The sequence below is a fragment of the Euprymna scolopes genome, chromosome 10 (genome assembly GCF_053919585.1).
Source record: "Euprymna scolopes isolate OS-2025 chromosome 10, ASM5391958v1, whole genome shotgun sequence".
Classification (NCBI taxonomy): domain Eukaryota; kingdom Metazoa; phylum Mollusca; class Cephalopoda; order Sepiida; family Sepiolidae; genus Euprymna; species Euprymna scolopes.
The window spans coordinates 19,477,483-19,494,323 of record NC_136491.1 but is presented as its reverse complement, the minus strand read 5'-3'; the positions used below and the strand labels follow the sequence as shown (position 1 = coordinate 19,494,323).

General features: G+C 33.8%; 1 protein-coding gene across 2 annotated transcripts in view; it reads left to right on the top strand.

Annotated features, from left to right (window-relative positions):
* Positions 1–16,841, top strand: part of LOC145285834 (E3 ubiquitin-protein ligase NRDP1-like) — a 275,090-nt gene that overhangs the window by 62,114 nt on the left and 196,135 nt on the right. For both annotated transcript variants that reach the window (XM_080134268.1, XM_080134269.1), the window contains exon 2: positions 11,236–11,308. The gene's annotated coding sequence lies outside the window, so the exon portion shown is untranslated. The remainder of the gene's footprint in view (positions 1–11,235; positions 11,309–16,841) is intronic.

Below are 16,841 nucleotides of genomic sequence, written 5' to 3'. Positions count from 1 at the left end.
TAACTGCATTCTCAGCCATCACTGCCATCCGTAGTTGTTGTCTCACCACATTTTGGCCAATTAACCTCTGCCACGCTTTGGGTGGGATTGAAACCGCTATCTTCAGACAATGTTCATCTGAAACTGTAGAGATTCAATGTCTCTATCAACTGCACCACGGGCCCCGAAGGGCGATCAATGTTGGATTCTGTGATCTTATAAATCCATGTTTATTTATTATCTGATCTTCTATAGTCGGGTCCGTACCGATTGGTGTGTGTATATATATATATATATATATATACATATATATATATATATATATATATATTATTAATTGGAATTCATTTTTGAGATGAGCATTATATATTAATTTATTTTTATTTCGGACTATTATTCTCATCTTTATTAGTTATTGTTTTGAATTCCAATTAAGGAATAATATATATATATATATATATAATTGCTAACAATTTTAAATGCTTAACAATTTTAAATGCTTCTAAAGGAAGCTACTCTTTGGGAAGAGCGATCTTTGCTACCTCTCTTTCATTATAATGAACGAAGGCAAAGCAGTATCTGCTGTAACTGTTTTCTTAGCCAGAATAAATATTTTCAGAAAGAAACTGATGCAAAATATATTCCTGCTAGTGGAAAGAGCAAAAGAATAAGCTAACTTGAATCAGTATGTCAGATGGATTGCCATATGGGTCTGACTTTAAATAATTTACAAAATAACTTTTAATATTTTTTTTATTGGAATCATTTGAGATGAGTAATTTGTATATTTATTTGTAGACTGTTATCCTCATCTTTATAGTTGTTTTCACAACGTTTCGGCTAACTATTCCTCTGGCCTTCATCGGATGGTTAACCGCGGCGGGTTAGGAATGCTGAATTTCTTACCTGTATCCTCAATAATTATTGCCTTCCATAGTTGTCATCTCACCATGTCCCTGAGGTCCAGGGCACAGTGGATAGAGACATTGAATCTCAATGATTCCAGGTGAGCATTGTCTGATGATAACGGTTTCAATCCTACCTAAAGCCGGCCAGAGGACCAGTTGATCAAAAACGTGGTGAGACAAGAACTATGGGAGGCAGTTATTACTGGAGATATAGTTAAGAGATCCAACGTTCCTATCGTGTCACGATCAACCACCTGATGAAAACCAGAGGAATAGTTGGCTGAAACGTTGTGGAACAACTATGAAGATGATAGTCCGCAAATAAATATCTTTTAATGTTTATAATATTTATAGGATTTTTATTTTAAAGAGGATGGAATGTTTTTTTATTTTTTTTTTTAAGGTCTTTTGAATTTAACGTTTTTGTTTGAATAAAATCTAAGGAATTCAATCACACACACAAAAAAAAAAAAAAAAAAATGCATCAAAATAAGCCTTTGTATTGGAAACACTGAACTCCCTGCGCAATGAATTTGCTCTGACTTGACAGCCTTTGATTTTCCTTCATATTTGCAACATTGAAAAAAAAAAACCTTTGTGTCTACATTTTTGACTTTTTGTTATTTTACCTTAAAGTACATCCTTCGATTGTTATTTTTCTGAACAATTCTGTCCAAGTTGTTTACACATTTTCTACGAAAAATACTGTCAATATTTTGATGGCAATTGCCTGCATTCACTCCACCAGTGAAAATGAAATGTTTTTCAAAACTTTATCTAATAAATGCCAGGGGGGTCATTTTTAATGTAAGTGCTAGACAGGTTTAGATCTGATGATGTGAGGAAGATTAAATCTGGACAGTACAGGGAGATGTGTACAGAACAGGAACATTGTTGGTATTGCTATATCCAACATGCACGCATGTAAAATGGATGCTAGATCTAAGGTTCATCAAGCAACTATGGTTAGAATTAAGTGAAATTGAACATGACTACAAAAATTATACATTCAGTGAAATCCTTCATTCTATTCACTTTTACGTCCAGTTTTACATGCTGGCATAGGTTGAACTGCTTTTAGAAATGAACTTCTAAATTAACCTATTTCTGGCCAAGTCTATTTATCCCTCTTTCAAGTTCATTCTTATCACATCAGCCAAATGATTTTGCTATCTCGCTTGTTCTATATCCACACATTCTTTTAATGGGAACATACTAATGAAATCTTTTGTTCTTCACGTGTTTGTTCGTTTTTTTTTGTTTTTTTTTAACATTTTGGAGAATAAGCAAATTTTTTTTGTTTACACTGAAAGTTGTTGAATAAGAATTTAAGGTGCAACTACACTATAATAATGAAATTTGGAAAAAGAAAAATTGATCTAAATCAAAAAAAAAAAAAAACGGTATCTACTGACTTTTTGTGCCAATTTCAACAAAAAGCAATATCTACTTTTAAAATCACATATCACAAAAACTATTAAGATACAGATCTGGAATATTACATGCATAATCAATACATATTGTAGAATGCTATATCCAAATATCAGCTCTTTACACCATGTACTTAAATAGTATGCTCAAGAAAATGTAATAATTTTATGTAGTATTTTTCATTGTTTATCATGCCAATGTAATTAAGTAAACGTACATGTTCAACATCAGTTGAATTTTAATAAAAGAGAGAGCTGCATGTTATCAACGATAGAATTCTTTATACGATCGGTATTTCTTTGCGATTCTGTTGAATTCTTCACTTGGCACTGATTACATTCAGCCATTTGAGGTGGTTCCCTCAATCCCTTCCTTTGTCAAACACATACTTCAGTTGCCCTTCTTCAATGCTTGTGGCACAAATAACTTGTTTGCATGGTTTATTACATTGTTAGGTGAAAGTACAGACTAGTTAGAAAAACACCCTCTCCTCCACATGTTAAGAAATGGGTTTCCAAAAAGTTCTATGCATAAATAAAATTGTTTTTTCTTTAATTATTGTTTTAACATTATTATTTTATTTTTGTATTAGCTTTGTTCAAGTTAACGCTGTGATTGTTTACAAATGATTTATTTCTGGTTTGTATGGATGTTCTGGGTTACGTTGATTACCCAGAAAAAGTCTCTTCTGATTAATGTTTACCAGTTTTAAAACAAGATAACGAATTTGCTTGTTTATCAGATTAACAGAATATTTTTTATCTCGTAAACATTAATCAGAAAGGAATTTTTCGTGGCATATATATGAAGCAGAATCATTTGCACAAACCAGAATTTTTTATAAGAGATTCGTTGTTTTCATAGAATTTGGGATGCTATAAGAGTCGTGCCATAACAAGTTGCTGTAAGAGTCGTGCCATAACAAGTTGCTGTAAGAGTCGTGCCATAACAAGTTGCTGTAAGAGTCGTGCCATAACAAGTTGCTGTAAGAGTCGTGCCATAACAAGTTGCTGTAAGAGTCGTGCCATAACAAGTTGCTGTAAGAGTCGTGCCATAACAAGTTGCTGTAAGAGTCGTGCCATAACAAGTTGCTGTAAGAGTCGTGCCATAACAAGTTGCTGTAAGAGTCGTGCCATAACAAGTTGCTGTAAGAGTCGTGCCATAACAAGTTGCTGTAAGAGTCGTGCCATAACAAGTTGCTGTAAGAGTCGTGCCATAACAAGTTGCTGTAAGAGTCGTGCCATAACAAGTTGCTGTAAGAGTCGTGCCATAACAAGTTGCTGTAAGAGTCGTGCCATAACAAGTTGCTGTAAGAGTCGTGCCATAACAAGTTGCTGTAAGAGTCGTGCCATAACAAGTTGCTGTAAGAGTCGTGCCATAACAAGTTGCTGTAAGAGTCGTGCCATAACAAGTTGCTGTAAGAGTCGTGCCATAACAAGTTGCTGTAAGAGTCGTGCCATAACAAGTTGCTGTAAGAGTCGTGCCATAACAAGTTGCTGTAAGAGTCGTGCCATAACAAGTTGCTGTAAGAGTCGTGCCATAACAAGTTGCTGTAAGAGTCGTGCCATAACAAGTTGCTGTAAGAGTCGTGCCATAACAAGTTGCTGTAAGAGTCGTGCCATAACAAGTTGCTGTAAGAGTCGTGCCATAACAAGTTGCTGTAAGAGTCGTGCCATAACAAGTTGCTGTAAGAGTCGTGCCATAACAAGTTGCTGTAAGAGTCGTGCCATAACAAGTTGCTGTAAGAGTCGTGCCATAACAAGTTGCTGTAAGAGTCGTGCCATAACAAGTTGCTGTAAGAGTCGTGCCATAACAAGTTGCTGTAAGAGTCGTGCCATAACAAGTTGCCAATGGAGACTTGTTCAAAAAATTGTCCAGTTACTAAGCTCATTTGAAGAAATCACCAAAAAAGCAAGTCACAGAACTTTGACTATATCGATAATACCTACAAATTTAGCTTTGAGGTTATTTCTTTCAAAAGCTGCCTAATCTAATTTTGATATTTTTGACTTTAATGGAATCCTTAGCACTGTTGAACAATTCAATGAATCAATGGAAACAAAATTTTCATCTTATCTAAATGATAAAAACTTGTGTATGTCTACTTTCCTAGAGCCATGATTCAAATTCAAATTTCAAAAGATTGACATCAAAAACACTAAGAATTGGATTCTACATCTTCTACTTTCTACTGATGACAATGAAGCAGAATCAGCAGGATACATTTCAAACTCTGTTGAGGGTCAAGAAAATCAAAGTGAAAGTAAAACTGTATCTCTTTCAAGCTTGTTTGATGAATTAGTTTCAAATAAGCCTTCAGTAACAAATAAAAAATAAAAAGTTAAACATGGAGACTGCAACTACAACAGAAATAGGTTGTCCTGAGAATGAAGAAACTGTAATGTTTCTACATTACAACTTAAAAGTATTCAACTTTAAATACTGAGGAGACTATGGGAGCAGAAGAGGCAGGAAGTAAGAACAGAAGAGGGAGTAGAGTAGCAGCAGGTGCAGAACTTCAGTTTATAATTATTCCCTTAAAGAATTACAATTTGAACTTTGTAGTTGGTTTGTAATTTCTGTTTTTCTAATCTAATTTTTGAAATATATTCATTTAAGAATTGGAAATTGTACATCGTATTGTGTAATTTTATTTAATAAAGGGAAAAAGCCATAATAGTGACCAGACACTTAAATGTTACATTAGCACAATTAAAAGTTACATTAGCAGTCACTATGTTAATGTGTCAAAGTTATCTGATGAGTCATTTCGTAGTGGTGAAATGGTTTAAATTTAATAGGAAAGAAAAAATTAATTGGCCGATTAATCAGCAAATCGGCTGATTACCAATTAATCAGCTAAGTGGCCGATTAGGCCAATTGCCTGCTGATTAATTGGTACACCTCTAGTACATTATATATATATATATATATATATATATATATATATATATATATATATATATATATATATATATATATATATATATAGTTTCGTGGTTCAATTTTAAATTCTGAAAAAACAACATATAGAGACATATATTCGATTTAAGAATTTATTGTTTGACAAAGGAATATATAGAAGGGGTTATTTTAATTCCCTTAATCCATGGATTTTCAACAATGGCCCATATCATCAGAGGAAATGAAATGCAGTTGGCAAAATGTTCAGCTGCGAATGGATGCTATTTTGCTTTTCAGCACAATTATTGAAAATAATTTTTTGAGTGGTTGTGGATAATTATATGGAGAAAATTATACGAAAAGAGAAGTTGATACAACCTGGGTAGTCCATTATCAGAAGGAGTCCAATGTCATTCGGGGTTATAAATCCGGGTGGGCAGAAAATAGGCCCATGGGAGAAAATGATATTCCCATATAGCGAAAGCGTACTGCTGCTCCTTGATATTTCGAAAAGTATACCGGGCAACCTTATTCGTTTTTGCGTTGATTGTGTGTTATTTGCTGTGGTCCAAATGCTTTCTCGGTGTTGACAAAGTATATTCGAAATTGGGTGGATGTACCATTGTTCTCAATGACAGCTACACATTTTTGACTACAAGAACAAATCCGTTCTTGACGATCCTCGATACTAATTTTAGACCATTCTTCCTGAAGCTTCACCCACAAATCCTTCGTGTTGGTGGGATTTCTTTCCATAACTTTCACTCCTAAGGTCTTCCAAAGGTTTTTTATTGGATTTAAGTCAGGACTTGGCGGTAGCCAATCCATAACTTTGAAATCTTGCTCGCTAAGGTAACTGATTACGACCTTTGCATTGTGACATGGGGTATTATCTTGCATAAAGGTAGCTTTATCGAAACCTGAATTCTGTAGGATCGGCACATGATCTTGAACAATGTTTTTATAGATCTGCGCATTTATACGAGTTTGTAACCGGACTAGAGGCGTTGTACTTAGAAAACATTTCAAATACCATGACGCTTTGGCTCCCAAACTTGATAGTTTTTTTAATACACTTTGCACTTAGTCTTTCACCAATACATCGCTTTACATTGTTTTTCTTTTCCATCATTTCCAAATAAATTAAACTTGCTTTCATCACTGAAAAATACTTTTGCCCAATTTTCATATTTCCAAATTACATACCTGTTTGCAAACTCTAATCTCTTATTCTTCAAACTAACAAGTGGTTTCTTTCCTAGGGTTCGATTAAGCAGCCTTATTTCTTCCAGTCATCTAGAAAGTCCGTCTTGACACATTAACACATGAGGTACTATTCATAACCCTTTTAATCTCTGTGCAAGACTTAAAACACTCCTTTAATGACATACGCTGCATTATTCGGTCTTCTGCTGCTTTTAAAAGCACTATTTTGCCAGTATCATTGTAGGATTTAACAACTCTGCCTACAACACTCTTGGAACGTTTCACTTTCTCTTAAATCTCTCTAATGGTGTGCTTTTCCTTGTGTAGCTTCACAATAGCTTGTCTAACAGAGTAATCGTTTTTGGCATTTCACCATGGTGCCGGTTGATGCAAAGTTTACAAATGACTAAGTAAGACTTATTTTTTAGAGGAAATCAGACAATTTGAATATAGCATACTGTTTACATTGTTTTTCTCAATTTTGTCCCTTACTTTTGGACGTTCCTATTTTGAAAATAAATGAATATTATAATTCTTTTTCTATCCTTTGCAAATGATTCAGTATGTTATGGATGATAACGACTACCATTTGTCAAAATTTTAGCTTTTCACAGTTATTTCTAACAGATATTAGCTTTTAAAACTGTGTCCCTTAGTTTTGGACGCTACTGTGTATATATATATACACACACCCCACGCAATGTAACACTACCACATCTTTGTTGGATGCCACAAGAACTACTGCTATATTAAAAGGGTTACCTCTTAGAAAATAAGATAGATATAAAAACTGGCTGGACCTGTGCAAATTCCACAGGAGACTCATTCATATGTAATATATTGATGTTGGCATTCTGTAGATGTTCAGTTTAAATGGAGACACTCTGATATTATCATAGCTTTTTTGTTAAAACTGCAAAAGTATTCTTCTAAGCTAGCATGAACGCCCGACAAAGCCCGGTCATAAAATATGCTTAAATATGATATTTTAATTCTTGAAGATTTTGTATATATTATAGTTACTGTTCTATCGATTTTTATATATTAAAAAGTTGCGATTTAAGAAATAAAAAATATATATATCCATATGACTTGGGTGCATTAGGTTGAATCGAAACTTAAATAAAAACTTATGAAAAAAAGAATAATGTGTAACTTGAGTTCCTTCAGCCATAATCGAAACCAAAACTTATAAAGAATTCTTGATAAAATTATTTATTAAAAAAAAAATAGATTACTGGAGTGCCATCAGTTATAATCGAAACCAAAACTTATGAAGAATTCTTGGTAAAATTACTTATGACAAGAAATGGAAGTACATAACAATAAAACAACCCGGATGTAAGCATGACACAGAAAATAACACACACTATTGTATTAATATATAGATTTAATTTAGTGCAAGAAAAGATCACTTCAAGAATGTATTTTTAAATTATCAATGAAAATGAACGAAACCTTACACTTTGCATTTTGCAAAATGCTAATTACATGTCGATATCTTTTAAAACGTATGTAGGTCATATTGCTTCAAACAATAGGAAATTCTTTTTACTGCATCAAATGTGCTAAGAGTGCATCACTCTCGTGTATTGATTGATTTTAATCAATACTTCTTCAGCCCTTCTAAAGAAAAATTATTGGTAGCGTCAACAAGTTAAAATCTGCAAGAACTGAAAGTATTTTCATCATAAATAGCAAAAGTTTTTTTTATTCACGTCTTTCCCCTGTTTTCAGTTAGATTAGATTTTCTGTTGTAGCAAGCAGCTTCTTAATGAAACCCAAGTGAAGATGATTTTATTGTTTGTTCATTTTCATGGTCTTCAATTTTGTTACCCCTTTTAAGATGAACATTTTAACTTTTAATGTAATTATTATTTTTTTTTTTTCCTGAATTTGTTTGATTCTATTAATCTTTTCACACACATTAGATTGGATTATATAGTGAGACTAATAACGGTATCTGAATTGTCCTCCAGAATAAGGAAAATAATCCTTAAGATGGCCTCCTAAAAGCAAATTGAACAATATCTTGTTCTGATGAAAAAGTGCCCGAGTTTCCAGAATGATGCCAAAAGTTCCATCAGCTGATAAAAAAAAAAAAAAATAAAACAAACTTTGAGTGTGCCAAGCCAATTATATTTATTAAGGGGGGGGGGGCTAAAAATCTCTCTGTATCTCTCCGTTGCTCTTGCTATCACCTTAACCCTCTGTCTGTCCGTTGTTCTCGACGTAACCCTCTATCTGCCTGTTGCTCTCGCTGTCTGTGTCTGCCCGTTGCTCTCGACGACTGTGTCTGCTCATTGCTTCCAACGTCTGTGTCTCTGTCTGTTGTGCTATCATAATTCTTCTGTATTTCATTGGTATTTTAGTTGAAAAAAAAAGAAGTTTTTATTAATAAGATAAATGTTGAGAGATAGAGAAGGGTCGACACAAAGAGTCGTAAAAAACTGAGATTGAAGTGAGGTAGGATCAGAGTGAGGTTAAGGCAGTACTATAAACCATCACAGAAACACCAGTGAGAAATAATTGTTGCATGATTTAGTCTTCAATCTATAGATGGCAAAGCACAATGCATGGCCAACTTAAATTACATTTTCATTTTAAAAATTCATTTTTTATTTTGTTGCTACCTGACACGGATTTCTATTATTGTACCTAAAGGAATAAATCTATTCAATATTTTATATATGTATTGTTTTCTATATGACGATACAAGTGTGATATAAAATGGATCCAAAGTTTTTGATGAGGATTTCTATAATAAATTGAACTGGTGTCATAAGATTCGTCTAATGATGAGTGAAGTGCATGGTTTCAAGTTTAATTTGTTTACTTGGCCAAATGTACTAAAATTGAAAAGAAATTTAAAGTTCAAACATGTAATTATGTCCAGTTGAAAATCATTGACTTTATGAGTAGGTGTTATTTAAAAGGAATCCATTACATAAATCAATTTTATATTTTGCAATTTACATTTAAAAAAGGACAAAGCAAAAAAACCCCAAAAAAACAACCTTTAAAGTATGTGATTTTTAGTCTGCATAGTCCATTTTATTTTTTATTTTCCATTTAAAATTGGATGAAATTGCAAACGGAATTATCCAGATTTAACAAACTCATTTGTTTAAAATTCATTTTACGTGGATATTGCTGTGTTAGAACTCTTGAGGGGATATCTATAATCGGTATTAAAGAGTCGGAAAAAAAATTTGACGAAGCAAAAACAAACTACTCAAAACTACTTGAATTGGACTCCCAATCTCTGAGCATAAATTAAATCAAATTTTAAGTTATGAACAGGTTAATTATTTCCATTTTATACAAATTCCATCCTAGAAGGTTGAAGAAGAAAAAAAATACAACTTTGACAAAACCTTTTTGGCTCTCGACGTTTTTTTTATTTTTTTTTTTATTTTTTTTTAACATTTTCAGATTAAAAATTTTAAACTCCATTGCCTCATGAAAAAAGTTTTTAACTATTTTAAACCAATTTTTTGAAATGCTAAACGTTAATGATACATCATCATTGCAAAGATGTTAGCTCAATTAACATTATTAACTATTAACAACTTCATAGTAAACTTTTGAATACTAAATGTTTTTTTTTTTTTTTTTTAAGGTTATCCTGCAAATCTGTGGACGTCTTCTATTAATAACTATACTCCATGATTCTAATATACATTTCTGATTTCTTTATTCGATATATATTTGACAAAATATTTTTTGCTTGGTTTCATCTCAACATTCTTGAATAATAATATCATTAAGATGTTTACCTTTAGGTGATGACTTTGAACTTTTCCAAAGAGATATTGACCATCAAGACTACTGATCTCACCATAAAAGCAGTTGTGATGCTGTCTATGAATTCTGATTCATTTAATCTATGATCACAAAATGTGACCGTTTTTTTATCAAATAAACAAAGCAAATTTTGAACCATGCTCTTCGCTCATATTCAACTACATTAGATGAACCTCTTCTGGTTATTAATGACACCAGTTCAATTTGTTGAAACTGGTCACAAACTTTTGATCCATCTTATATCACTGTTGTATTGTCAAGTGAAAAATAATACACTGGTATAAAATATAGAATAGATTTATTCTGTTAGATCTAACCTGTCTTTTTAAATGTATGTATGTTTGTCTGCCTAAAACTTTTGACAGAGGCAACGTATTTTCACAAGATCAGTATCGTTTTGAAGCTCTACCCTTTGGACGACAAATATAAAAAAATTGGCTAAAAATATTAATTCCTTCACCCTCAACTGGGCACTTTTCTACAAGGAGGAGGTTGCTTTTTTTGCCAATATTTTTGAAAGTCATCCCCTCTTTTCGATTAACTAGCCTTAATTTAAACCTTTGCCACTTCCTGTTTGGTGATGGACGCAGCGGCAAAGATGTCACGTTTTTTTTGGGGGGGGGGTCACATTCTTTTTCTCCTGCTTGCTTACTACCACATTTTTTTTTTTTTTTTTGCTCAACTTATACCTCCAAACACCCAGGCAACGCCGGGCACCCAGGCTAGTATACAATAATAAAAGTTTGTGTCCGGTCAGTTCAACTCGTGACTCATTTCAACCAGTTTTGCGCTCCTTGAATATACATGAACTGTAGTTTCGTGTTGAAACCGCAAAACAACACATATTTTACTGATTTATATAATTGAATGCTCACCCTTTTTTCCTTAATAGAAATAATTCCACTTTTATTTTCCATTAATAATCGTGATCTTTTCCCATCTTTTTTAGCATTTCTGTTTTCATAAATTTTCTAATATTTGCATTTTTTTTCTTTTTTAGATTTTCAATCCCCATTTTAGGATCCTTACTTTCTCCTCAGAATGTTTTCTATATGACGCATTCAAGCACATTGGTAAGTTAATAAAACTATTTTTAAAACTATTTTTATTTTCTTTGATCAATCTGTTATTGTGGGAGGAGAGGGATAATGTGTTTGGTCATCACTAGGATGATGACAACAACATATTCTTTTCATTATTTTGACTCTCGAGTGTGTATCCATTGACATCTTATATGCTTTTATATAGTGATGTGGTTCTCGTTTGATTAACTGTGTGGGATATATACTCTAGTCAAAACAATAAGAATATGCTGTTGTCATAGCCCTAGTCATCACAGATTGAGCGAACCCTATCAAATTGTCTAAGCAAATCACACCCATATTGCTGGCCATTCCATTTTTCAAAAAAATATTGAAACAAATTCCACTGTTAGGTTACAATTCTGTTGGAGGGGGTGGGTGTTAGAGAAAGTAAAGAAAAAAAAAAGAACTGGAAATAAAATTACTTATGAAAATGACTCCCCCCCCCCCACCTATTTGAATATATCATTTTTAAGAAAAAACTGACAAGCCTGGATAAGATCATCTAGTATGTCACAAACTGAATTGTAATGACCTTTTTATTCATTGAAGGGAAACTTTTTTTTGAATATGTTTATGTCCATTTCATGAAGGGTATTATAGGCTTTTTAATTATGTAACTCTGTCATTACTTTTGAAATAACTATTATCAACATGTAGTTTATAGTGGGCGAATGGTGCCCGCTTTTGTTAAGGAATAAAGGGAAAGGTCGCATGGTTCACTTTGCCAAGAAATGAGTACACGAAATTCGCCGAAATTATATTTACAACCAATGTACATTTATTTACAGAATTGATACAAATATAATGTTAAGCAGTTCATTACAGACAAGGTATACAACTGTGCATTTGCCTCAAGAGTCTTTCGTGGGAGTTCAAATATGCTTTGCATGGGTGCGAAACAGGATTTGTTTGACACGTCTGCATGATGCGAGATCCAAGCAAGAAAGAGGAAGAACGATATAAACTGGATGTGGAAGTAGGTTATGTCGCCCTCTTGTGACAAATATGCCAGATATATATATATATATATATATATATATATATATATATATATATATTTTTTTTTTATACACAGTGATCACCACTTATAAAGGCCCGGAAGCCACTCAGGGATAAGGGTTATTGCAAGTACATTACGTTAGTGTGGAGATTTGATGAAGTGTTTAATTAAGGGGGCGGTTCATTAGGAATTTGTTAACATTGGACTTGAAGATATCTAAGTTGTAGTCCGGAGGGAAGCAGGCAGACGGAACAGATTTCCACAGGCGTGCAGTTCTAAGAAAGAAGCTTTTTTCATGGAATCCGCGTTTTGATTTAGGCACAGATATAGAGTGGGGAAAATTTTTCACAGTGGATTCAGCTAGACAGGTGTTTTTCGTGAAAGATTGGCGAGGGGGGGACCAGAGATTGGAGTTCAGACGAGCACCTGCCATGAAAATAACGATAAAACAAGGATAGGCTCACAACGTCTCTTCTGTGGGAGAGAGGTTGCAGGGTAGAGAAAAGGGCATCCCCCACTAAGCCACAAAGTCTATTTTGTACTCTGTCAAGGCATGATAGGTTGTTTTTGGCCGCTCCTGCCCAGATATGGCAACAGTATTCCATCCTTGGACGTACTTGGCTTTTATATAGATAGAGAATTGCATCAGTACTGAGATATCTTCTGGAGCGGTAGAAGGATCCCACCATCTTTCCAGCGACCTTGGCAACAGACTTGATGTACGTGTTCCATTTCAGATCAGGAGTAAAGGTCAAACCCAGAAGCTTGTCAAAACACGGGGCCTCACCCAGACGAGAGCCATCCATCACAATTGATGCCAGATGGGGATCAGAGCGTCGATGATGTAAGGATAGGAGTTTGGTTTTGGATGCATTAAAGGTAACCAGCCACATCTTCCCCCACTGAACCACGCGCTCGAGATCAGAGGAGAGAGAATCAGAGAGAACTTTGTCATTTACAGCCTTTGATGTGTTGCCGTAGATGGTCGTGTCATCAGCATAGATGTCAACAAATGATTTAAGTATGTGTTTAGGGAGGTCATTGATGTAGATCAGGAAGAGAGTTGGGCCCAGGATTGACCCCTGAGGGACTCCAGCATTTATATTGCAGGCCTCCGATTTTTGTCCATCTACCACTACTCTTATGAACCTATCGGAGAGAAATGATTTAATGATTGAGAAAACATTTCCAGTTATACCGTAGCTGGAAATCTTGTGAAGTAGACCCTTATGCCATACCTTGTCGAAGGCCTTTGATATGTCAAGAGCAATTGCCCTAGAAAGGAAGCTTTGTCAAGAGATTAATTAATCCTGTGGGATATAACCGTCAGCACATCTGCAGTAGATCTTGCAGAGTGGAAACCATATTGTGTGTCACTAAGGTTATTCCTGCTGAGGTGGTTGACTATTTCTCTATTTAATATGGATTCCAGCAACTTACTCATAACACACAGGAGACTTATTGGTCTGTACTGAGAGGGAGATGACTTATCACCTGAATTCTTAAATACAGGGCAAACTGATGAGGTCTTCCAGGGGGCCGGAAAGCACTTATCCTTAAGGCAGCGCTTAAATAGTTTCGTAAGTATGAGAGCAAGTTCTGGTTGAAGCTTTTTTAAACACTATAATTGGGATGCCATCAGGGCCAGTTGCTTTACTGGAATCTAGGTTTTTTATTAGCTTGGCGACCTCATGCACGGATATTTGTATGTTACCTAGCTTGTTCTGTGTTATAGGAGGAAATATGGGGAGTTGATGGCCTTCGTCGCATAGGGTAGAATTAGCTGCAAAGTTCTTTGCAAATAGTTTGGCCCTGTCTGACGCTGACGAGATGACCTCTGGTCCATTGATAATGGTTGGGATAGAACGTGCACTTCTGTTCAGGATCCTATTTGTTATTTGCCAAAACTGGTGGGATCCAAGCCGCTGATCAGCTACCTTGGATTTAACAGACTGGGCATATAGCTCTCTTGTATTTTTTATTACTCTTTTACAGTGGTTGCTGGCAGACCTGAAAGCAGCTTTAGTCTCAGTGCATCTATTACGTTGGTAGCTATGGAAAAAGTGATTTCTGTGCGCAATAGCAGCAGCACATTCTGGGGAGAACCATGGCTGGCTGTTAGGTTTTTGTTGGAATTTTTTAGATGGTATGAATTGGTCTATGCCTACAATTAACCATTCGGTCAGATCTGATACTATAGAGGACACTTCCTTTTTAAACATGGAGTGCAGAGGTAAATCAGATATGAATGTACGGAAGCTATCCCAGTCAGCCATAGAGTATCGGTATACAGTACGGTGGAGGGCTACGTCTGGGGGCTTCTTACATTTCGTTTTTATCTTAACTGATACGACGGAGTGGTGGGAGGGTCCTAGAGGAGAATGAACGGAACATGAACATAGCTCGGGAAGTTGAGAGAAAAAGGTCTAAGAGGCTTGCATATTGACCGGGTGTATCGGGCACACGGGTGGGTTCGCGAACAATCTGAGTGAGGTCATAAGCAATGGCAAAATCATGACAAAACCTCCCCTCATCATCTGTCTTATTTGAATGGGTCAGCCATTCCACATTATGGACGTTGAAGTCACCACACATGTGGATGTTAGCCGAGGGATGTGATATTTATATATATATATATATATATATATATATATAAATATCTTTAGAATATTAATTCTTTCAAACATTGAAACTTTCAAAATCTTTTGCTGTTTATCCTCTGAAGAAAAAAGCCAATTTTTGAAACTCCATGGAATAAGGAAATATCTTATATCGCTTATGTACATGAAATAAATGTTATAAATCACAATTTGCGAAAGTTTTACCTCCTTTCATATACTGGTGCTCAAACTCGTGTATTAAGCATTTACATCTGGATAGGATTTTCCTAAAAATACATATTAGTATTAATATTTATATCAACATTTTAAAATGTTTGATTCTTATATATACTTATATTTTGGAAAAAGGAATTCCAGCAGAGTGCTCTATTATAAGGAAAAGATTTCAAAATAAGAGCATAATATTATAATTATGATTTACATTTGTTCACACAAAGGATACAAGATAAAAGTAATTTTTTCCTTATTCCATTGAGTTTTAAAAATTTTTTTTTCTCTTAAGAAAAAAAAGTTAAAAATTTTATATAGACTAGGTATAATTTTGTCTATCAGTACAAAAATTGAAAGTGTCAAAGTCTGAGAGAAGTAATATTCTAAAAATTATATAGATTAAAAAGAAAAATATATATTCACATTGAAATCTGCATATACTACTTTCAAACTTTGATGCTTTTTGTCAGCCTACAAAATTATAGCTAGTAAATTTCTTTTGCTGTTTTTTTCCTCTGAAGAAAAAACAAATTTTTAAACTCCATGGAATAAGGAAATAATTATCTTGTATTCCTTGTGTATCTATATAATTATAAAACTCAAATCAGCTTGCTTGCACATTTAAACCGTTGATCCGGTTTATGACTTCCAGTTTCATGGCTGCCATGTTTTAAGTCCGATATTAAAAGCCACTGTTGCTATTCAAAGCATACACATCAACAATATTTTTTTGTTTTAACTTATTTTAACCGGTTTTCCTTATAAATAAATGTAATTTAACCCTGTTGAAAAAAAACAAAACAATCTGATATAAATATATGATATATAATTATTATAATATTTATAACCATATAGTAGCACTCATGTGAATTCTAACTATATAGATATTTTTTTTTTCTCAGACCTTAATTAAAAAATATTTTTTCTTGGAGGGGGAAGGTAGAAACTTGGTTTTAGTAGTGCTTTTAGTAGGGCCTCTTTAATTTTAATTAGTGCTCTGGAGGCTTCCTGAGTTTTATTTTTTTCACTGATCACTTAAAAAAATGTTTTCTGAAGACAATATAATCTCAAAATCATTTTTTATTTTGAACATTTTCATCTTACCCTTTAAGGGTTAACGGGTAGACTAGTGTAAAATAAATGTAAATCACAATTTGCAAAAGTTTTGACTACTTTCATATATTGATGCTCAATTTCGTGTATTGAGCATTTTTATCTGGATAGGATTTTCCTAAAAATATATTAATAATATTTATACATTCATTTTAAGATTAAAAAATTTTTTAATTCTGAATATATATATCTATAATATAAAGCTGTGTGTGTGTCTGGTCACGAATTGGCTCCTATGGTTGACTATTTTAAAAAACTGATTACATATAATGATAGAAGATGTATCAAGATGCAGGAATGGGTATGTTTGATCTGGCAGAAGAGTGGTTCATTAAAATTGTGGGGTCTGCATTCGTGCCTGGTCCATAAAGTATGGAAATAAAAAATTTAAAAATTAAAAAAAAACGTTTACAAGTGTTTTTGATATAGATTTACATAATACTTTGATAAGTATGTTTTAACTTAAATAGGGATGGTATAATAAAATTGTCGGGTCTGTGTTCGCGCCTGGCCTCCATAGAACAGAAATAGGCACAAACTTTAATAAAGACTATTCATATCTATCTGCGTAAGTATA